The 23,868-nt window shown below is 45.7% G+C and overlaps 1 protein-coding gene across 2 annotated transcripts in view; it reads right to left on the bottom strand.

Annotated features, from left to right (window-relative positions):
- Positions 1–23,215, bottom strand: part of CNOT3 (CCR4-NOT transcription complex subunit 3) — a 992,943-nt gene extending 969,728 nt beyond the window's left edge. The window contains exon 1 of one of the 2 annotated variants that reach the window (XM_086930326.1): positions 22,975–23,215. The gene's annotated coding sequence lies outside the window, so the exon portion shown is untranslated. The remainder of the gene's footprint in view (positions 1–22,974) is intronic. The other variant, XM_086930324.1, reaches the window with a different exon arrangement.
- Between the last annotated feature and the right edge of the window lie 653 nt (positions 23,216–23,868).

Genomic DNA, 23,868 nt, shown 5'->3' with positions numbered 1-23,868 from the left:
AATCAGGGCCAGAGTCTCTCTGTGGTTGAGGAGGGTTCTGGTGTAGTCTGTGGCAGCGATCCGCACAGTCTCAGTGCTTTGGTTGGCCAACAATCCTGATTAGGAGGCATCAAGTAAGTGGTTTTGTTTCAGGTATTTGGTGAGCTGTTGGTAGAGGGCCTTCAAGTAATTTGGCAGGGATGGGGAGCAAGGAGAGTTGTTGGTCATTTTTGAGTTCACTGGGGGTCAGCGGAGGGTTTATTTAGGAGGGGCCATGTAGAGTGCTGCAGAGCGAGGTCCGAAGGGTGGAGGGCGCAGAGCGGGGTCTGAAGGGTGGAGGGCGCAGAGCATTTATGAATTTAAATTTTGCCTGAGCAAATGTATAACTGCTCATGTGAAAATCTGCGTTTTAAAATTCATTAAAAAAAAATCTTTGAGAGAAATATTGTCCGATGGTGACATTCCTTTCAGTATACCTTACATTTTAGGTCTCACGCCTAGCGTTGCAGTGCGCAGCACGAGACGTCTTGTACGGGCTTTAGAAAGCTAACCACACGCCTGCTGTTAGTGGCTTTAGAGTGCTTTTTTTTAATAAATCCAGCACGCGATTGGGCAAAGGCGGGCGCATGTCCCGCCTTTGCTCCTCCCATTCCCACTGGTGGCTAGCATGCGCAGCAGCAAGCGCTCGCCTCGCTGCCGCGCGCCCTAGCCCCCGCTCCCTTGTGGTGCGCATGCACCATTGTTTTTTTTTTTTTTACAATAGCGATCACGAAATCGCATGTCCCGAAACCCTGCCATCTTTTACAAGCCATCCTGGTTCCATTGTGCTCTCAGTCCAGTGCTTGTGTTTCGCACCTTGTCTGGTTGAGATATTCTAATAGCTTGATAGACTTCTGGCTTCGGCTACACTGGTCGGTAAATACTGTCTCCCTTACTATAAGCACTTCTCTCCGATTTATAGGCTCGCCCAGCAGAGAACACCTTTAACAATGTGACTAGTGCTGCGCAGCTGACTAATGTTGTAATACGCTCTGCGGCCAAGAACTTAGATGACATACCTCATTTCCTCTTTAAAGGACAATAATCTCCCACACAGTATTTATTCACAAGCGTGAGTTAATGTTTTGAATGCTTATTGGTACTCATGTAAAGCGATCGGATACCCAATGTCTCGTTTATTTAGTCAACAGTCAAGAGAGGGTGTCAACAGTATGCCGCTCTCCGGAAGTGAGTGTCTGGAGCGCTCTCCTCACAGGGGAGAAGGGAGCACGCTGCCAGGTACTTTTCCAATGCCCGTGGCCTGGAGCCCTCTGCAGCCGGAAATCGCTTTGCCAGGCTCGAGCATTAAAACTCTTTCATTGTACTTTGCAGGATTGCAAGACACCCAGAGCCATGAATTAGTGTTATCCAAATTTGGTCAGCAGTGCTTGGGGGGAGCGTTAGTTGGAAGCGTGGTTAGAGCAAGGTACGTCTCTAGATTAAGATCTGCTTGATGACTTGAGGCGCGTGACAGAAGACAATACGACTGCTTTATTATTTCCGTTAGTGTAATAGCACTATTAGTGCTTTAATTCACGTCATACATTGTTGACATTGTACGTGGCGTGGATGGAATCAACAGATATTTTTCTGTGGGCAGTTTGGTCTTAAACCGGTTCTCCAGTGTAAATTACTTCTGAATGTTTGCACCTATTTTAGGAAACATACTCTGTGAGTAGCTGTGCCTTACTCCGGTCCTAGGTGTGGTGTATTTATGATTTTCTACGGGTAGGACTTACTGAATCCCAGATAAAAACTGATTCACAAAACGATCAGACCCAATTATGGAGTAAGATGCAACTGCTCAGAAAACGTTTTGTGAATCAGACTGTAACATCTTAGACAGGACCGAGACACAACTACTCACTGAAAAGGTTTGTGTTATCGCTTTGTTCGCCCTAAGTTGGCAGGGTATGCTCAGGCGTGAGTCCCTTGCTCACTTGGCCACTGGATTCAAGATAGCCTGGCTGATGAGGATTATGAATCCGAAACCGGTCCCAGGATGCTTGTTTCCGGTCCAGGGAAGACATGGCTTGGCAGTTCGGTTTGGACTGTTCCCATTAGGAACAGGGTCAGACTGATTTGCATATGGTCATGTCTGAACTGATGTGGCTGAGTGAGCTAAAGAATGGTGATGGATTAAACCCAGATCAGTTGACTGGGGGTGAGTGTTTGATTTGCTCAAACGCTCCGTCCATCATCCCCTTTTGTATCACTTTGTGTTAATCAAGCCATGTTTTTTTTTTTATGAAAAATCTTTTAGCTAGTATTGTCTTAACATGCACCGTTGAATTTATTGTCCAGTAGTAGTAGTAGTACCTAGAAACTCTGAAATGGCTCCCCAATTACAACGAGTGGAAGCCGGGTAAGGGGCATCCAATTGAATCCCCTGCTCTCCAGAACCCAATGTGGCACATTTATGTATGTGATGACCTTGTTTTTGCAATTTTCAGAGGTCACACCGGCATCTTCATTTCAGTAGAAATCCTGGTTTGGTTGTGTTTCATTTTATATGCAAACGAGTCACGTTTTGGACTCTGGGTGTATTTGGGTTGTATTGAGCTGTGTTTGCGCAGGGTAGATTTGTACTGTAGGCCGTTGGTGTCCTTGGGTGAGAGCAGTACTTCTAAAGACTTGTTAAAAAAATCTTACACTGAAGAAGTCCGTGAGAATAGGAAACATTTGTCAAGTACACACCTCCGTACCCATCTACAGGCAAACAATAGAGTCAACCACATCTAAAATTTGGGAAACCACAGGCCTACATTGGACTGCCAAGTCGGCCTACAACAACAACATAAACAAGCATTTGCAATGCAATAGGTCTAGCATTATTAAAGTTTGAGCTATTGGAATTGCTATATAATGCACCACCAATAGCTCAAACTTTAATAATGCGAGACCTATTGCATTGCAAATACTTGTTTTTTTTTTTTCAAGTAACAAGTACTCCCCCATCCTAAAAAATCTCCTTCTCAGGAATAAATTAATGATCTTTTCTAGAGCAGGTTGGATAGGAGGTAGTGAACAACCTCAAACATTTAAGGTTTACGAGTATGCACAACATGCAAGATATTCCAAGCCCTGAATCTACAACCTGTCTGATTCCAGCTCCTTTGAGTGGGATATGCTCCAATAGACATTTTAGTGCTTATAAATATTTTGAGTGTAAAAACCAACTCCTGTGCATATATGCTAGATTTGAACACAAATATCTGTAAGAAGAAGGCCAAGAGTATTTTAGCGATGGCCTTACAGAGTTCATTTAGCTATAAAATGTAAATGACCAGTCATTGTTGCAGTGCTAAGTATATGCTCACATTTATGGAGACTGAGGCACAGTGAGACCATGTATGCAGTCAAGTGAAGAATGCAAGACTGTGGGTGTACTAACTGCTCTCGAGTAGAGTAGGTTTCAGTGATCTGCCGAATTCTGCAGCAAATAGGTTCGCAGAATTCAAATGAAATACTTTTTAGCAGCGAGCCGAATTCACTACTTTCAGAAAGGTGGAGCCAGCTTACCCAAGAACACCCAGTTAACGTCACATTGAGGGCACAAATTGAAATTCATTTTTGAGTTCTAAAAATTTCGTTTTCTACTTAAGGTTGAGGCTGCGTCTATGCAAGCGGGTGAATGGCTTTGATACCAAGGGGAAGACGATATGGTATGGACCTAAGCAAGATTGTGTCTTGTACTGTAAAATTGACCATTCTAAATGAGTACAGCATATTCGCTTAGGGTTAATATTTGAATATGAATTGGGAAAAGCCTACTCTTGGCATGGGGAATATAGGGCTGCTTAAACGGGAGTTGGCTGTGTAGGGGAATTCATTCTTTAGGCAGCAAAAGGATGCTCCTTTCGTCATTTAGAGTTGGGTGGACTTTGTAAGCATCCATAAAGATCTGTTTACAAGAGCTATCACCAGCATAAACAAAATATATATTTTTAAGTCATACGAAGCACTGAACAACTGTATAGCATGATGATAAGAATGTTATATTAAAAGGGATTGCAAGATCGTGTTCATCAAATCTGAGAGGTGCAGTACCGGAAATGAAGACTAAGAAACAAGATTAGATCCTTCATAATCATCCACTTAAGAAATGGAGGACCGAACACTGACATTCTACTCTGACCACCATGTCGGCAACTAAGAAACAGTTGTGGGCCCCTACCGCTCCCCCCTTCCCCCCAGGGTGAATGTGACCCTTCTGAAATACGCTTAATCAAGAATGGATGCGCCATGGATATGCGGCCGGCCCAGAGCTCCTGCGTCCACTTTTGATTGCAGGTTGGCTCCCAATGCTTAATTTACCAATACTGCAGTCAGAGGCTGAACTTGCATTTTCATTTCGGAAAATTAATTTGTTTTTCTTGGGAGACAGCCAAATATTGCTTACAATAAAGTTTGAAGTTGGGCCAAAGCAGGTGAAAGATCTGACGCCAGGCGAGTTCAGTGCGGTGAGATGAACTGGGGGTTTGAGGTGCTTCTGTGCTAGATGGTTGTCCCACTGGCTCCCTCCCGCTCCGTGGCAGCCCATCTCCCTCTCTCGTTCCTCAGGCCGGCCGCCATGTTACTGGGGTTTCCCTTTGACCCACTCCCTCCCTCCCGCTCCGTGGCAGCCTATCTCCCTCCCTCCCTCCCTCTCCTGCTCCTCAGGCCGGCCGCCATGTTACTGGGGTTTCCCTTTGACCCTCTCCCTCCCGCTCCGTGGCAGCCCATCTCCCTCCATCCCGCTCCTCAGGCCGGCCGCCATGTTACTGGGGAGATTGTAACTGCAGCTCCGAGGGGGACTCGTTGTCCTCCTGCGGAGCTGGGAGCGCACCACGCACCGGAGAGGGAGTGAAAGGAGGAGGGGCAGGAGGCGGGCAGGAAGGTGCAGCAGCCCTGGGAGCAGCGGGTGCAGCACGCGTCCCTCTGGTCGTGGCCCGCAGCTTGGATAACGCAGGTAAGCTCTCCCTCCACCCTGTGCCCCCTTGTTGAGTGCTCGTTGTGCTTGCCTTCCTGTTCCCTCGTTGTGCTTGCTTTCCTGTTCCCTCGTTGTGCTTGCTTTCCTGGTCCCTCGTTGTGCTTGCTTTCCTGGTCCCTCGTTGTGCTTGCTTTCCTGTTCCCTCGTTGTGCTTGCTTTACATTTCCTGTTCCCTCGTTGTCCTTGCTTTTTCTGCCCCCTGGTGCGTCTGTGCATCTGGCTTTGTGTGTGTGGGGGGGGGGGACTCGTGTGTGTGTGTGTGGCTGCGTGTGTGTGTGTGTGGCTGCGTGTGTGGCTCTGTGCGTGTGTGTGGCTCTGTGCGTGTGTGTGGCTCTGGGCGCGTGTGTGGCTCTGTGTGTGTAGCTTTTTTTGTAGGTGGCTCTGTGTGTGTGTGTGTGTGTGTGGCTCTGTGTGTGTGTGTGCGCGTGTGTGTGTGTCTGTGTGGCTCTGTGTGTGCGCGCGGCTTTTTTTGTAGGTGGCTCTGTTTGTGTGTGGGTGGCTCTGTGTGTGCGTGGCTCTGTGTGTGTGTAGGTGGCTCTGTGTGTGTGTGTGTGTGTGTGTGTGTGTGTGTGTAGGTGGCTCTGAATGTGTGTGGGCAGCTCTATGTGAATGACTGTGTGGGTGGCTCTGTATGTGTGTGTGGGTGGCTTTGTGTGTGTGGCTCTGTGTGTGTGCAAATGCAATAGGTCTCGCATTTGCGAGCGATTAAGCTATTGGCATAGTAAATGACAATGCCATTTATTTATGTTTTGAAAACAAAAACAAATAGCTCTAACTTTAACAATGCTGAGACCATTGCATTGTAAATGCTTGTAGTTGTATGTTTAGAAATTCGACTTTGCTTGTATTTTAGAGAAATGTTGCTGTAAATGTTGAACATTACAAAATCTGCTCGAAAAAAATTGTAAATCTTCATAGTATAAAGATGTATTTTCTGCAGAAAAAGGTGGGCCTTGGAATTGAACTCCCTCTACTGATACACTATAATTGCATTCATACAACACTTACTAACTACCTCTGACGGGCGTGCAGAGCCTAACTACAATCAACCCTGAAATGCTACGCTCTAATGACTGTGCAGACCAAAAAAGAAACCCAACGCTCCCAAAATAAAGAACAAGCATTAGTAAAGCCAATAGGTCTCGGCAATCTAAGAGCTACTTGCGTCGTCAATGTCTTTGAGCCATGCTGAATAGCAGCATGAATGGGATATTATTGCAGTAAATTGCATCTCCTGTCCAGATGAGACAGGTGTTCAGAAACTGAAAGGCATAACAGAACAAAATGAAGGACCCTTGACCCTGATTTGGGTAGGTCACTCCCCCACGCCGCACAGCAACGCTGTCAGAATGATCACCGTTTCAAAGGTCTAAGCATCCACTTCGCTTGCAGCAGCCCTGAAGAAGTCTATGGTTTTACAACCCACTGACGAAACACATGTTGGCTGGCTTGTTCCGAAACACTTCATTAAAAGCGAACATTACAAACTAAGGACATCATCGTCTTCATTTGTTAACAGAATCTGTGTTGTACTGTTTATTTACTCTTTTGAGTGTGCATAGCACGTGTTGCATATATTTGAAGAACTGTTCATATTTTATGTATTCATGTCAATTGGGATCATTTTACTTATAATAATGATTGCTTTATTCGCTCTTTCGTACTTTGTATAGGTTATAAATAACAATACACAATAAAGTTAATCATTATCATCAACACGTCTCTTCGAGACAGCGCACGCGTAATCTAGAGCAGAGACCTAAAAATCTTATACTTGTGAGAGGATATTCTAAAGAACAACTGCCCTACTAATTAGAGAGAGAGAAAAAAACGCTGGAGGAGAAAATGGATCATTTAGTTAGTAAAGACTAAAACACAGAGCCATGTTCTGCTTCTCAATATCCCACCTTAACAGACCACAGAGATTGCCAGGATATGATAGCAAAATAACAACCAACAAAATGTTGTCAGAGGTGCTTCACACAAGCTTAAAATGTTCAACTGGTATTTTCAGAGCTGTTTTGACATACACTACAGATGGCTGAAGACAAAATAGAAACATTAAGGGCGTGACATTCTGACATACATGGACAGAATTCTAAAGTTCATAAACAGTTGAATAATACTAACACCCAGTCTCTACAGCTGCTTAAACGCCTGATTTCTAGGAAGTTTTGTAGCGCATGCGGTTACACTAGAGGGGTATCTTGTCAGTAAGTAGAAGGAACAAAGAGTGAAACTATTGAAGTTAGCCTAACTAAAAAAAGTTTTAATTTTTGTCAGAAAGCTAAAACAAAATTTCTTAACGAGGATTAAGGAGGAAGCTCATTCCAAAGCGGATGCCCAGGCTAAAATGTGGCTCACCATCCTACGCTCAACTTGCTGAACCAAAAAGAGCTTGCTGCTGGTGACATTTGAAAGTGGTTGGCGTAAAACAATTGCCGTACTGCACTGTGGCGAGTGAGCGAGCCCAAATCACCTAGAGAAAAATTTGAGAAAAAAAAGAGTGGCCAAATGGTGCATTTTCAAGCAAATTTGAAAAAAAGAAAAAGGTTAATAGAGCAATTCTAGGTCCATTTCGTGCATTTATCATACTTTCAGGGTGGGATGTTAACTTCTCAAAATAAAACAAATTGTGCCCAGAAAAAACTGGTGCTTAAATGTACATGCCGATGTACAGCATTGCACATTTAAACCAGGGATATGCTAACCATCTCAGCCAGCGAAATATCAGGTAAAGACAGTTTTATTTAAAAAAACCATGAACTGCGTAATTTGTTAATATGGACTGTGTCTCAAATTATTTTAGATTTGTAAAAAATAATCCCCAGAGCAAAGCTAGTCATACTGTTTGTTTCGGTGACTTTACCCGAGGAAGCGTATTCATTTTCACTATATTTACTGAGGCTCAAGACACCCTTGCTACGCCACTGATTTCAAACAACACTTCCCAGGTTTTGCACAATATTTAACTACACGGGCGCCTTTAAGCTATATTACACACTAACGCCTTTCAAACAGAAAACGAATCGGCAGTGTGCCCATTTAATACAACACACAGTTGTCAGTGGTTGTCTCAGATTAGTTAGTCTGACTATTTTTCCCTTTTTCCAAGGTGACGCTTTGTTGACGAGAACATCTCTGTTCCAATTTAAACCGTGAGCATGTGAATTCAATGAAACACATGACGTTGTTTGCTTTCTTGTGCTTAGCAGTATCTTGCAACCTGGCGGGCAGTGGGGGCGTCTAACGTTGTCACTTTACAATGGGCGACCAAGAGGGTCTGTAACACTATCTCACCAAGCAGGAGAAAGGTTACTCCTTGCACTGTATTCCAGAATCCCACAGAGAGCTGTACTATTTGCTGACTGGGGAAAATTTAAATGTGGCCAGAAGTAAGTCTTCAAGCAAAGGGCAAACGCTGGCTGGGCTGAGGTGTGGTCTAGACTCCAGGGGAAACGCTGATTTTGGAAGCATAATTCTTGGGTTTGGATTCCCAACGGCCCCACTGGTGTCAATTGCATGATCTTCAGCAACTCGCTCGCTATAAATGTTTGTACTTTGGTTCGCATTTTACATACACAAAAGCCTCACCAGCAAAAACCTCTGCATGACCTGTTTTTAGGTCGACCTCTGCCAATGCGCCTGCGCATTGCAGATGTCGATCCATTGTAGCTGAAACAAACTCTTTGAACCAAGAGCGGATTCGGATTACATGCAGTTCATGTGCCCGTGAATGCGCTTCAGACCCGCCACAGCAATGCCGAGAGCTTCACACTTCAAAGGTTCCCTCCCACCCTTCCGACTTCAGGCATTCAAGCGTGAATTTTCCCCAACGCGCAATGCAGAGGGCTTGTTGTTTTTACCTGCATCCTTCTATGCCACATGCCTTGTTGTACTTGACATGTTATGAGGGGCATGGTCATCGGTAAGCGTGCGAGCTAACTCACGTTTTCAAAACTGTTTACCGAGTTCATTTATTTTAAGCCGTGGAGATGCTGGGGATTGAACCCGGGGCCTCATACATGTGAAGCATGCGTTCTACCACTGAGCTACATCCCCTTCCGTAGTGACATGCTCAAATCAGGAGTATTGAGGAAACAAAAGCGGCCGCAAGCTTTCACACTTCGTGAGAGCTAACTGACGTTTTTAACACTGTTTACTGAATTAATTTATATTAAGCGGCACAATGGTTTAATAGAGATCAATTTTCGGGAAATACAGATATTTGAAAAATAAATAATAAAATGTGGAGATGCTGGGGCCTCATGCTTACAAAGCATGCGTTCTACCACTGAGCTGCATCCCCTTTTGTTGGGACATTCTCAAATCAGACGTATTGAGGAAACAAAAGTTACAGTGCTGTTATTTCTGAATGGTAGTGAGACACAGAAAAGCGAGATAGCGCGCCCGGACAATAAAATAATAGCAATCAAGAGAGCGCTCTCTCCCGTCTGCTTAAGAATATGACATAATATTTGGTATCCATCGAGATTTGTTTATCGCATTTCCTTCGCCCGTCTTTTGAAAATAAAGTTATATGAAGAAACACAGCAGCAGATCTCAGGGTTACGTTTCTTTATGAAATATTTTTAAATTTGTAGCTTTTACTTTATTTTGAAGAAAAGTTAACATATTTTCCTTCAGCGCTTAGCCCGTTTCAGGAGCGCTGCGCTTTATCTACTTGTTTGATTTTTGAACTGTTCGTGTTTTTTATTGCTTTCCCCCCCCTCCTGCTTCGCGTTTAGAGCCACCCCCACCCTCAGAGCACAAACACAGCGTTTCCCTCCCCGCACCCCCTTCCTTTCTATGTGCATCAAGTGAGGCAGCAAAGGGCCTGGGTACCTGGTCAGCCACGGATAACTTGAACAGTGCTCAGCCGCCATCTGGGATGACCTTCGTTTGCACCAAGTCATTACACCGTTCTGGTGCTCAGAAGGTGGTGTGCCTCTGTGCTGCTGCAGAGCACAGAACTGCTGCAGCAGGGTGGTCAACAGAGGAGTCTGGCTGCATTTTTACATGTGGAGCCATAAAATCTGCCGGACCAAATGGGGCATTCTACCCACATAGGTGTGGTTCTCTTAACCAGAGGGCAGGTGGGGCACTTTGAGAAGCTGACACTCGAGTCAAAAATGACTCTGCATCGCTCAAGCTGTCCATTGGGCTGGCCGTTGGGAAGCAAATTTCGCAATGGTGAAAACGTCTTGTACCCGTTGTTGCAGTTGACAGCCACACAGTCAGCAAGCATTGGAGTGTTGAGGGACCGTTTCGATGGGCGCAGCAGCAGGAAATACAGTTTGCTGCCAGGCAGTGCTAATCAACAATACAGGCCCTGAAAACAATAGAAGGCACCTCGTCCATGAGAGTCAGAGTTTGCAGCCTGCCTGTTGTGTTATTTTATTTTGTGGTGCTCCAATATCCTCGTGGCCTGAGCTGGCCTGGTTTCAGCTTTGTTAATGAATGCGCGTGAAAACAACCACCACTAGGAGTTGCCCACACCGAGAGCTCATTATTGCATATAGCAGGCCAAGGCTTCGTGGCTATGTGCTCTTGTGAGCCCCAAGGGTCCATCCGGAAGTTTCATCATAATCTTATGACCTCATGTTTCAGCAGCCTGATGGAGATGGGCTTGTGAAGGAATGTAAGACAGCTTCAGAGCCTCTCTTGTCTGCTGCACCATTACTGATACCCTGCCGGTCTTTGCTGTGCTCCAGTGAAAGTAATGCGATCTTCACTTTCACCCTTTTGCTGCACAACCATGCCTATTGCAGTTCCTTTTCTCTTGTTGTGCCCTTCTGCCCTCTGTTAAGACTCGTTTTTCCCTTGTTTTTCTGCCCTCTGTTAGACTCGTTTTTTGTGCCTTCTAGCACCCTGCATCACCACATCACTCAGCGTCACTCAGCGCCACCCCAGCGTCACTCCGCGCCACCCCAGCGTCACTCCGCGCCACCCCATCACCACTCCGCGCCACCCCATCACCACTCCGCGCCACCCCATTACCACCCCAGCACCACTCAGCGCCACCCCAGCACCACTCAGCGCCACCCCAGCACCACTCAGCGCCACCCCAGCACCACTCAGCGCCACTCCAGCACCACACCGCACCACCACAGCACCACCACAGCACCACCACAGCACCACCACAGCTCCAACTCAGCACCAGTACAGCACCAGTACAGCACCAGTACAGCACCACCACAGCACCACCACAGCATCACTCACCACCACCACAGCATCACTACCACAGCATCACTCAGCACCACTACAGCATCACTCAGCGCAACCCCAGTTTATAAGTGTCACATTTGCGAAAGTTATAACTATTGGCATTGTAAATGACAAAGCTATTAATTTAGCTATTTTCAAAACCAACACATAAATTTAAAAAAATTGTCATCTACAAGACCAATAGCTCAAACTTTCCTAATGCGAGACCTATTGCATTGCAAATCATTGTTCTTACTCGTGACCCAAACCCAAGAACATCCATCACCCTTTCAGGCTTAGACTGCTCTGTTGTGCATATAGTTGCTGTTTATCTGTTTAGAGACAGTTCATGTTTTTTATGATTGTGTATACACTAGAGAGAACTTTGCATATGCATTGTTATTGCTGGTATTTCACAACTCCCTTGTTGCAGGTACCCCGCTCAGCCCACATGCCATCCTCTTTCCCACTTGAGTCCTTAAGATGAGGTGCACTCATCCAGCACAAATATAACACCAGGGTGGACAGCCCTGTTTCAATACTCCTGAGAGAAGCACTGTCGCCCGTATTTCATCCTACTCCTAAACGGAGGTCACCTCCTGTCACACTGTGAGAGGCACTTCCATTGAGGACACAGAGTAGGAGCACGTGTTACTCACCCCATCTCCCATCCTGCTCTGTCTATTTTGTTTAACTAGCTTCTCTCTGAGCCACATAGTGGATGTTTCGTTGTGTGTGTCAGAGGAAACAGCATTGCGGCACGATGTCCACTTTCGGCATTTACAGCCTTCATGACGCACAAAGTGCCGCATTTGAAAACAGTGGTATTAAAAATCTCATGTGAAGCCACAAGTCAAATTGTACGTTTTAAGAATGTAACCAATGTTACTGTTGGAAAACATGGGCTTTCTCAAGGGAGCGGTACTCATTGGTGACTGTGAGGCCCAATGCTGCTCAGCTGGGGTTGCTGCTGCACCCATAAGCAGAGCATTAACAATGCCGTTATCTGAAGTTCTGGTGACAGCACAGCTGGCGCTGTTCACTGCGCGCATACCAGGTCTCGCCACCACAGCTAGGAGCTCCATCACACCCCTGACTAGCAGCCAGACTCGTGCGTAAAGGGGGCGGTATTTTAATTATATTAAATAAATAAATTACCTTAGCTGCCCGTTCCTGTCCCGCGCCGTCTCTGCTCCTGGGCCGGGCCCGCGCCGCTTCTGCTGCAATACAATCACAACGCTGCAATGGCAGCGTTGCGATTGGTGGGGAGTCCTGGACGCTGCCCAGACCGGCACCTGTAGATAGGGCGCGCATGACTGCTTTGGTCGCCCCCAGGGCCGACCAAACAGGGCACTCAGAGTGGTGCAATCCACTCCTCCACGACCTGACCACCCGCCCCAACCAGGCATACCCTTCCACCCGCCGCCAACCAGGCATATCCCTGCCTTCTCACAGCGCGAGAAGCAGAAAATAAAATGGTATTTTAAATACCATTTTATTTTCTGCTACTCGCACTGCTAGAAAGCAGTGGGGAGGCGCTCCCACGCCCTAATGCAACGGCCGCCACTGCGTATGTGGATGGCTTAGGTGGAGCCCGTGGCATGAAAAGCTTGAGGACAGAAGCAGAGATCCTTAAAAGAAATATGCTTATTGAAGGGAAACCAAATAAAGGTCTAAGAATAAAGAAGCTGAGGCACGATTAGTAACATGAAAAAGTAAACGGAAAGCTGCATTCTGGACCATCTCAAGACCAAGTATAGAGAATTTCCAGAGTCCAGGCAAGCGAAGATAAGGCCCCGGGCTGCAGTTATATGGCAACTGAAAGGAACACAATACAATATTTTCCCAAAGCATGGACACACACAAAACAGTAGTTACATGACAGAAGGTGGGTCTCACATCAAGGCACATGTGTAGGATTCAGAATGGGAAGGCTTAGTTCCAGGCCAGAAATAAGCTTTGGCAAAGCCAATAGGTCTCGCCTATGCAAGAGCTATTGGCTTTGTCAATGTGTTTTAGCCATGTTGTACTCCAGGGTAGCTGCTGTGCAGCATGACTAAACGTTAGTGGCGTAGATGAGTGCCATGTAGTGTCGTAGAGTGGAATGGAAAAGAGTTGGATGTTGTAGAGTGGAATGGCGAAGAGTTGAGTAGAATGTTGTAGAATGGAATGGGGAAGAGTGGAGTACAATGTTGCACAATGGAATGGCGAAGAGTGGAGTAGAATGTTGTACACTGGAGTGGCAGAGTGTTGTGTATTGGAGTAGTATAGTGTGGAGTTGCGTAGAGTGGTATACACTGGAGTGGCATAGGGTACAGTGGAATGCTGTAGAGTGCACTGGCGTAGAGTGTTATTGAGTACAGTGGCATTGAGTGCAGCTGCATAGGGTATAGCGCAGCGACGTCGGGTTCAGAGACGAAGGGGGCAGTGGTGAACAGTAGAGTCGAGTGGCACACAGTTTATTAATGTGTGCAAAGTAGAGTCAAGTGGCAGAGTGCACTGGTATAGAGTGGTGCAGAGTAGAACAGTGCAGTAAAGTGCAGTGGCATTGAGTGAAGAAGCGTACAGTGGAGCAGTGCAGAATAGAGTGGCGCAATGTTTAGTGCTGAGAGCGCATTGTTGCAAAGTAGTGTCAGCGTGCAGTGGTGTAGAGAGTAATGATGCAAAGCAGCATGCAGTGGCATAGAGTGCAATGACAGAATGCAGTTGTGTAGAGTGCATTGGCTTAGTGCAGGTGTTAAGAGTGGCATAGAGTGCAGTGTCAGAGTGGCACAGAGTAGAGCAGCATAAAGTGCAGTGGCGTAGCTTGTTTCAGAGTAGAGTGCAGTGGCATGGTGCAGGGTAGAGTGGGATAGAGTGCAACAGAACACAGTGCAGTGGTGTACAGTAGATTAGAGTGGATTGGCTTAAAGTGGATTGGCTTAAAGTGCATGGGCATAGAGTTGAGTGTTTGAGTAAAGTGCACTGGCGTAGAGTACTGGAGTAGAGTGCAGTGTTGCAGAGTGGCATAGTGTGAGGTTGTGCTGAGTGGAATGGAGTGGTGAAGAGGGTAGTGTAGAAAAGGGCGCATTAGCATAGAGTCTAGTAGCGTGAAGTAGCATAGAGTGGAGTGGCACAGAGCGGAGTATGCACGATATGGTAGTGCACTGCCACTACAGAAAACACATTTTCAATTGAAATTACCATTACACTTGGACATACAGTTTTACTAATAAAACTATACAGTTCACAAACGAAAATGTGGAAATTGCATCACCTAGTGTCAAGATTTATTTTGATCATATTAAGTGGTTTTCAACAAACTTAAAACAAATAACAAAAATTGTGCTTCATTTGTGTTCCCTAATTCGGATACATTCTGAAATACTTACACCATTCATTTAAATGTTGTTGTGTGCCAGAAAAAACCCTCACCAAGATTGTCAGATAAATCTTCACTTCGAAGTCAAAGAAAGAAAAAAAAGTAAACAAGTGCCCTCAGGAGACAGCACCTGACATTTGACCTCAGTCTTTGAATGCACAACAAATCTGACCAGATAAGAACAAGATTTAAAAGCCAGTTTACAGAAAGGAGTTTGTTGGAAAATACAGTAAACATTGGTTGAGGAAACGGGAGGGACGAACTGAACCTGGGGAGCCTGAAGTAAAAAAAGCCAGCAAACGGATAGCCAGAAAATGGGATGTACAAACCACAAACAAATAATTAAAAGAGGGACATGGAGCTGTTTGAGAGGTCCAACACCCACGCTGCTAGGAACATGTATACACAAGAGGGGTGCTGTTCCCAACCCCACAAGGGTGGATCCAGCAAACTGAACAGAAGGACTCTGGTAGGGAATCCCGATGATCAGATCTGAATGCCCTCACATACCCAAGTGGGTGCCATGCTTTATCATAGGACGCTCTGCGAGCCGGCGCTGCAATGCTCAACTGGCCCCTCAATGGGGGCTCTTTAGCGGAGATCTTTTTATCTCACCGAATGGTGAGTGCATGTGAGGGAATATGGCTGTAGGGTGGTTCCCTTAGCGAATGCACAGGGCCAAGCCTTGCTGCGGGAAACAAAGCGACCTACTGGTCAGCAGAGGAGGGGACGTCCCGCAGAACACAGAGTGTGGTTCACCTGGTTTCCTGCAGCCAGAGGCAGTCCTCTCCCTTCCCTAACGGGTTTCTTTATCTCTTGATAAGGGTTGGATCCTTCTTCTTGCACTGTAGCAGGTAAATTAATTTTGATTGGTTCCCTGCAAGTATTCCTTGGTCCCAATGCATGATAGACTAGATACAGTAACCTGGGTCCTGAAGAAATGCCATTGAACTTCCTAGCATCGAGGCATGAAACATGTTGACCTTTTGAGCTATCTCAGTACATTATTACTACACTGTTATTACTGCGTCAAGGGGACCAATTCAATTAAGTCCAACTTGGGTCCCTCCTAGACTCTTAATTCACTTGAGCACCACCGTACACCAATACACTCTCACGTGCACTCACCACACGGCTTCATCAAAATACCTCCGCTAAAAAGCACCCATTGAGTGGCCCGTCGAGCATTGCAGCACCAGCTGGACGAGGAGTGCCCTATGATGAAGCACAATACCCTCCCCTTGTGTGGTTGGGTCCCCCCTCCCTCTTTTGTGTTTACAAACCACAAAGCCAATGGTGATCAATGGAAGGAATACCAGACAGCTGGTGCTGTCTGGAAGGCTGAAACCTTAAAACGTGTTGTGTTTTATAGTAAACACCGAAAATTTACAGCTCTTGGCTCAGAGCGAGGGGATTGGGGGACTCTGATCTCTGAAATATACTTTCAGACAGAGCTCTAGCAGACCACACAAAGAGACATGATGTAATAACAAACAGCATTTCTTTCCAAAATACTAAAATATTGGATCAGCAAAAATGAAGAAAAAAAAAAGCATAACCATTTCAAGCCCAATGAGTACTCTTAGGCAGTGCTGCTCACAACGACTGTGCTGCACTTTCAAGAAGAGTAAACGAAGAAACATTAATTCCCAAGTTCGCTATCAAGTTGAACAGTCAGACATGAAAGGGCAAAAGGAAAAAAAACCACACACAACAAAAAACAAAAAAAAATTCAAACTCCGAGATGAAATCTGAACGAGCACAAATTTAAATCACTGCCCTTGGCAAATGCTAACTCATGGTCTATATTTAGAGGAATATGGTTAAACATCCCTTTACCACACATGATCTCCCTAGAAATGTCAATCTGCATATAAACCCATTCATTCTTAAGCTCGGAATCAACAATGTGCGCCAAAAAACTGTGCTCCTATTTGATCAAATCTTGGCAGATCATTGGTACAGGTCATACATTAAATGCCTTATGTTGTTCTTAAACATTAATTGGGGGACTACAATAGCCTAAAGCTCAAGGTTACCTTCAAAATACATTTTATGTAGCGTATCTAATCACAACCAGCAGATCATACTAACGTGCTTTATTACTCAGAGAATAACCCCGAACTTTAAGGATGCACATGGCTAATTTTGAATTTATTGATGCACTAAAGTCTTAATGCATAAAAAGAGAGCAAAAAGGTAGCTTTAGATAAAGGTGTGGGCCCCTACTTCTAGTATTCCTTGAGATCACAGACCCAAATATGCATTTGTTATAGGTCAGTAGGCTTATATAGTTCTCGATCTAGTTATCTATTTTTCCCTATTTAAACATGTCAGCATTTAGTATTTACTTTCTTACTCGGTCTTAAATCTAGAGTACTGTTTTAAAACGTGCTGGGAGCCATAGGTGCAACATCGCAATTGCTAAGTCACGGAAGTGGGTAGATGGTCTTACACTGCTGCTGTGATTTCTTGGAGCATGCATTAAACTGGAGGTATAACAAATTAAAAAGTGCAGGTATCATAGAGAAGGAAAGAGGAGTCGATCCTGTCCCTCAACTTCTAATCTAAAAGTACTCAAGTAATAGAGACTGTGGTTTGATTAGCACACTAATCAAATGCTGGTCTCACTGTAAATAATTCAGTTAAACCTGGCAGTAGTCTGACTGTGGCGCGACACATTGGTTGGACGTGGAATCACTGAAGCTACATACCAACATTTGTCGTGGATTCCAAAAAGCTGTTTAAAGTGTGGCAGACAATTGTTTGGCTGCTTGATAAGCAAGGAGGCAAAAACAACGCGGAATACATTTGAGATCTGAAGACTACCGATAACCATTCAAAACAATCCAATACATCTAAACTGTACATTAGGTGTTTTCTCTTTCATAAACCAATAGGAAGGTTAAAACATATATCTCTGCGTTTAATGTGCGTAAGCAAATGCAGACCCAAAGCAAAAAAGTTTTCAATCAACCACATCTGCATTAAATACATCCGATGGTAGGATGCTACTTCCGAGGCCTCCGTTGCAATGAAACAATCTCTGTGGAATCGCAAGCAGAACTTAACAAGCATTTACAATGCAATGGTTTTGCCTTTGTTAAAGTTTGAGCTGTTGGCAAAGCTCTTGACCTTTTTTTTTAACATAATCCACCACACCTCAAATAAATAAATGCATCCTAGTTCCATCTTTTGAGCTTTCACCAAAAACGTGTGCGGGACCAGGTGTCAGAATAGCGCTTGGTGAGCTGCCAGACCGCACAAGCGCTTTGGACAGCTGACAGTAGACCTGCACCAACCGTTTCCCTTTTTAAAATCACGCTCCGGGCACAATAGACTGGGAACAAGAACGCGCGTCACAGGATCTATTTATAGTACAGCGCCCGGTACTGGCTTGTGTGCTTTCCTTGGCCGTGTTTGTGCTACGCACTTTCCCAGCAGGGCCCTTGACTCAGCGCCGCAGGTAACAGTGACTGCGTGTACCCGGCTGCACGCTGCCGTCAGCACCTCCGCTTCCGTGAAGGGAGACCGCGGAGGGAAAGCGACGGTTCCGGGCAGCGTTTGCTCGTCCATTACCGGCAGTGGTCAGAACGGCCAGGACCTATTTTCTTTTGTGAATTAACGACTGGAAAGGCAAACTCCAGGGGCCTCTCTGCTTTGCAGAGCGAGCGGCGTCCTGGTAGCTACGGAAAAAAAAATAGCCCGGCACAGACGTCAGCAGAGGGGAGGGAGCCCAGCTGACGCGCAGGGTAAACACTGCGGATTTCCAAATCGGGAGAAGCACGAGAACAGGGGGCGGGCCCAGAGCCTAGAGGAAAGCACGGTCACCAGCGGGAGGGGGGCGGGGACGGGAGACGCTGCGAGCAGGAGAGGGGGTGGGAACAGCGGGAAATTAAAGCAAGCACTCACCTGGACTTCTTCCGGGTGCCTTCAATGCCGGACCGGATTCGGGGGCGTTCCCGGCTTTCGGCTGACGTCGCGTGACGTCGGCAAAAGCCAAAGAATCTCGGGAACGCCCCCGTGTCTGGTCCGGCATTGACGGACAGGCCCCTCGTCCAATGGCTAGGCTCCATTTATGGAGCCAGCCAATGAATGACGAGGGCCGACCCAAACCCACACACAGTACTCATTAGGTTTTTGCCTGCGCAAAAAAGATGCGCAGAGCGCATCTTTTTCGCGAGGCAAAACCTAAAAAGCAAGTGCATGAATTGAACATTTGGAGATGTATATATATGTATGTAAGTAACAAAGGCATAATTACTTTGTGTTCCCCAAGGACTATAGGGATTCTCAAGCAAAGTCCAAAAATGGTCGGCTATTGGTAATGAAAGGTACATATAGATGAAAGTAGAGTTGTGTCCAGGTACCCCTACAGAGGCCATTCGTAATTGCTCAGGTGGAATTCCATGCGGGCCTACCCCGGGCTGACTGAGGGGAGGGCGCGGCTCAGGTGGCATAGCTGGGAGCTGTACCAGTGCTGTGTCGCAAGAGCAGGCTTGTTTGGACGAGCTCCAACACGACCGGCTCTTGGACCCAGGAGACAGCGGGCGCCGCATCTCTTATAATGAGCGCTGGGGCTTCCTGGAGTCCTGGGCTGCTTGAAGCGAGCGCAGAGCGGGAGGACCGAAGGGAGCGCTCTTGGGCTGCGCCGGCTGCCACCCTCGGACTGCCGGCATCCTGTCCTCGGTCTGCCCCTCCCTGCCCACCTGAACTCCAGGACCTTGGACTGCCCTCCCAGGGGCTTCGGACTGAGATGGGCGCCTCCCACACCCTGCCCGTGGAGGTCGAGGAGCTCGTGAACAAGACAGGATGTGAGTATTTCTACACTTCACAGAACTTACCCTGCTGTTCGCCGGGGGCAGGGAGGGCGCCTTTTAAAAGTACAATAATAGAGATATTTGGATCTTGCCTATTTTAAAGGACGCTTGTGTGTACCTAGTGCTTAACTTTCATTGTAGGACGAGCTGCAAATTAATTAAAGGTAATCAACGTACATTGTAAAATATTACAAAACGTCTGAGCGCATTTCTAATCGTTTCTAAGCGTTCCAATTCCGGTTGTTTATGGAATTGGGTCAAATGGTGGTAAAGTGACATGTCCAAGAAAACACAGTTTGTTCGTGTAACACAGGGCGGGAAACGGGGGAGGAGAGACGCAGAAGTGCCGGCAATGCCGGAACAGATTCGGGGGCGTTCCCGGCTTTCGCCTGACGTCGCGTGACGTCGGCAAAAGCCAAAGAATCTCGGGAACGCCCCCGTGTCTGGTCCGGCATTGACGGACAGGCCCCTCGTCCAATGGCTAGGCTCCATTTATGGAGCCAGCCAATGAATGACGAGGGCCGACCCAAACCCACACACAGTACTCATTAGGTTTTTGCCTGCGCAAAAAAGATGCGCAGAGCGCATCTTTTTGGCGAGGCAAAACCTAAAAAGTAACATCAAAACTTCCATTATAAAAGCAATTTTGACTAGTAGGAAGCCCTCTAAAGAAATTAGATATTTTTTCGGAAGTGAAGCACCACATTTATTTCGCCGGCTTTGTACTGTGCATTGGGGTAGGCAATGGCATCACTTTTTTTATGTTTTAAGGTCGAAGCACAACTTTTAAAGGCAGGTTGCTGGTGCCACCTACAGGCATGCTTCATGGCACAAATTCCTGCATCAGGACTCCGAACACAGTTGCACCACATGTAGCCCACAAGGCGTCAGGAAGTCTCTCAAAATTAACAGGCAGGTGTCATTACCTCTTCCTGAATTTAAAAACCGTGCAAGGAACACAGACTGGGTTTGTTTTTGTAACAAAAACATGACAAGTCAGGTCATAAAAACATTTTCATTCTTAGGATACATGTTTAAATACATTACATTAAAGAAGACAAAATTAAAAGTTACTGAATTAAAGGGTCCTTACATTGATGACACAGCGGAGAAACGTAACATTTCGCACACCTAATCACAGTGAGCTGAAGATTCCCACAATTGAATCGTAATGCACAGATCGTAAACATCAGGGCATGAATATATGGAGAGAATAGTCATTTATAATTACACAGTAGTGAAATTACAAGTCTTTGAAGTATACTAGATGAAACAAATATTCACCACTACCTTTTTGTCACAATTAGGACGACAGGCCTAATATAAAGCACTGCAGACCAGCACACAACAATCTGCATGCCAGAAAAAACAGATGCACTGTCCATACAAAAACATAATACCAACAATATTATTTTCTCAATATAATAAATCGGTTTCAGGAACTGAAGTGTGTGCATTTTTAAAGGGGACTAACAGTAACAATATTTCCTTTGGACAACAGAAGACATGCCCATAATAGTTGTGTGCATAAGGGCTCAAGCATGAATTAAGCAACATTAGAGGCCTATGTTTACATAAATTTGTCTTAAGAGACAATCCCTCCAATAGCATAGTAGAGACTAAGTCAGAAAATAAAGGGTCTAACCGGCAATAACGAATTTAGAAAATCACGTGTAATTCATGAACAGATTTACTGAGGGTTGAAGATTAAATCAACAAACTATCTTAAACAGCTATTTTCATTCCTAGAAAGAAGCTCTGACTCATGGACATATGAACGGCAGTTTTGGCCATGTATGTCTGCCCCACCACCTCCATCATCCCTATTTGGATAATGATGTTTGAGATGTCAAAAACACAGCCTCTACGCAGGGAGCAAATCTAGCAGTAGTAATAATAAGCAGGTATTGAAAGGAGGATTCAGAATTTAAAAGATGAGTTGTTGATGCCGGATGCCTAAACACTGGCTTTATAAACAGTACAAATAAAATGACTTATAACATGAAAAAGCATTGGTTATCTCCATAACCACGAGTCAAGAAAATCTCCTTATCATAGGACAATCCCACACCAAACTGCGGATCACAGAAGTCAATATTAGAAGTCAAAGCACAAAAAGTACTAGGAAGATTATACTCTTTGGCGAGATGATAGTCATGTCAAAAACGTCCCTCTATATTCAAGTACAGTCATATCAATCATGACTGACAAATACTATAAATGAATACCAGTGACAGAAGGTGAAAGTTTGAGGGTTACAGTGAAGTAATCAGCACGTAACTGTCCGAGTGAGAACAGCTCGAGATTAGCGATCAATTACATATCAATGCAAGTAATGACCACCTGGGATATATTGCAATCCAAATATACGTAAATCTCCAACAGTAGATTGTGAATGGCCAAGTGCAGCAAAGGTTTACACCTCAATCAATACACAAAATAAGCACGCTAGGCAACCCATACTCCTCCCTCTCGCCCCAGGTTGCTTCTGTATAAACTCAGCATGCATACATGTTCAATGCAAACAGATTGTTTCTATTACCCCGATTAATTTCTGACACAAATACCCATGTACCTAAATTGCTGTGCATCAGTCTTCCATGACACATGATTTAACGGAACAGGTCTTCCAGGCTAATGCTATCCACTTCCCATCTTATTGCCCCTGATTAACTATCTGAAGGACTTAATTTCAAACACACACACACTCATTTTTCTCAAAATCGCTTACTCCTAGACCAGGTCCATACTCAGCATACACCTACAGTCAATATGTAAACACTTGACTCCCACTATCCTTGCTCCTCTTATCCTCACCTGTACCCTCTCCACCCATCATAGCACACAAACCTCTCCCTCTGCAAAATGTACCCTACTCCACATTCTTATCTATCCCAAGAGTTCCCAGCATTTTCTGCTCCAGACACTTCGCCATCAGTCTAAATCAATATCGAGACAAGTTCTTCTTGCTTCCTATGCCAGAGCAGTCCCAGCCTGCGCCGGAAGCCATCTTTGCCCTAGAACACCCCACAATAAGAAGCCATCTACATAAACATCTTTACCTAGACAGGTATGCACATGACTCCTAACCTACTGTTCAATGGCCCCTTCCGACAAACACCCTCTCTTTTTTCTCAGTCACCCATTTGTTTACTCTCTGAAGACCACAAGATCGCCCCGACCCACGTCCTACTTTAGCAGCTTGTCAATGGGTTCATTCCAGTCCCCTTGTCTAAAGTTATTGGTGTTCACATCAGCTCTACACTCGTGTTTCTTTATGCCGTCCGTTACCCATCTAACCAATTCACTTAACACTTCCACGTCGCATCATAGCCCCTGAAGTACATCCACACAAAGCCATCAAGTATCTGCTGTCAGTTAATTCCGCCCGTTCTTTATGATTGGAAGCCCTCCGCCAGGCCATATTCCCATCAATCCACCCTACCCTACTTTCCCCACCTGTGGCCATCCCAACTGCTGACACCCTATACCTTATCATGACCTCCCCCTCCCTAACCGAACCCCTTATTATGCCCCCAACCCCTTCTCTCTCTCTACCCACCACCCTCCATCATAATTTCCAAAGAACTGCTCACCCCCCGCCGCTTGCAGGTTCAGCCGCTGGGGGGTGCAGTGTATTTTATTCCCTCTCGCTCTGTGCCCCCCAAGGTCGGGGCTGGCCTCTCATGCTGTGTTATTATGGCTCTAGTGGGGGCGGGGAGCGCCCGTCTCTCTTTACTGCCTCTTCCGCTCTCCGTTTAGATCTCGCTGGATCCAAGATGGCGGCTGAGCTCTCTCTCTCTCGCTCTCTCTGCCTTTCTCTCTCTCACTGACGGCGACACGCCCCTTCCTCAAAGCACACGTGTTCGAGAATTTTATTGGTGGATAAACAGGTCAATCAAAGTAGGAGACGGCTGAAACCATTGGACGATGATAGCAAGATCGTCCTCTCAAGCCCTTTCCTGCACCACATAGGTGTAACGGTGCCCGCTGTCGACACGATTGGAAAAAAGTGTCGCCAGTCAGTAGCGGAATGCGCCAATCAATGTTCGAGCACATGTGGTTGACAAACTGGGCATCCAGTGCGCTGAGTCAAAATTGGCAGGTCGTGCTGATAGGTTAAAAGACACATCTGTCATGAAAGGTTTACTGTGCCGCCCCCCATTTAGCAGAGCGAAAAAAAGACATAAATGACATAAGGGCGTGTTGATTCATGAACGTTCAGCTATACTGTTGGTCAAATCTCCCGCCTGTCAAAATTGCGCTTTACTGTTATTGGGTTAAACAATTAGGTAGTATTTGTTGCCGCTCTTCTCGTCCAAGGATTTCTCTTGAGCTGATTTGACCCCGATAGATTAGAGACCGGAAACGATGACACCAAGGCCGCAATGCACGTACTTTCACGGATGCCATCTTGTAGTAGTATTTAGTTAAATTGTTTAATCTCTGAACTACAAGTATGTGTTCTCTAAGGATATCTGGAGGCACTT

The sequence above is a fragment of the Lissotriton vulgaris genome, chromosome 7 (genome assembly GCF_964263255.1).
Source record: "Lissotriton vulgaris chromosome 7, aLisVul1.2, whole genome shotgun sequence".
NCBI classification, from domain to species: domain Eukaryota; kingdom Metazoa; phylum Chordata; class Amphibia; order Caudata; family Salamandridae; genus Lissotriton; species Lissotriton vulgaris.
Note: the sequence above shows the minus strand (reverse complement) of the source record. Positions and strands in the feature narration are given on the sequence as shown.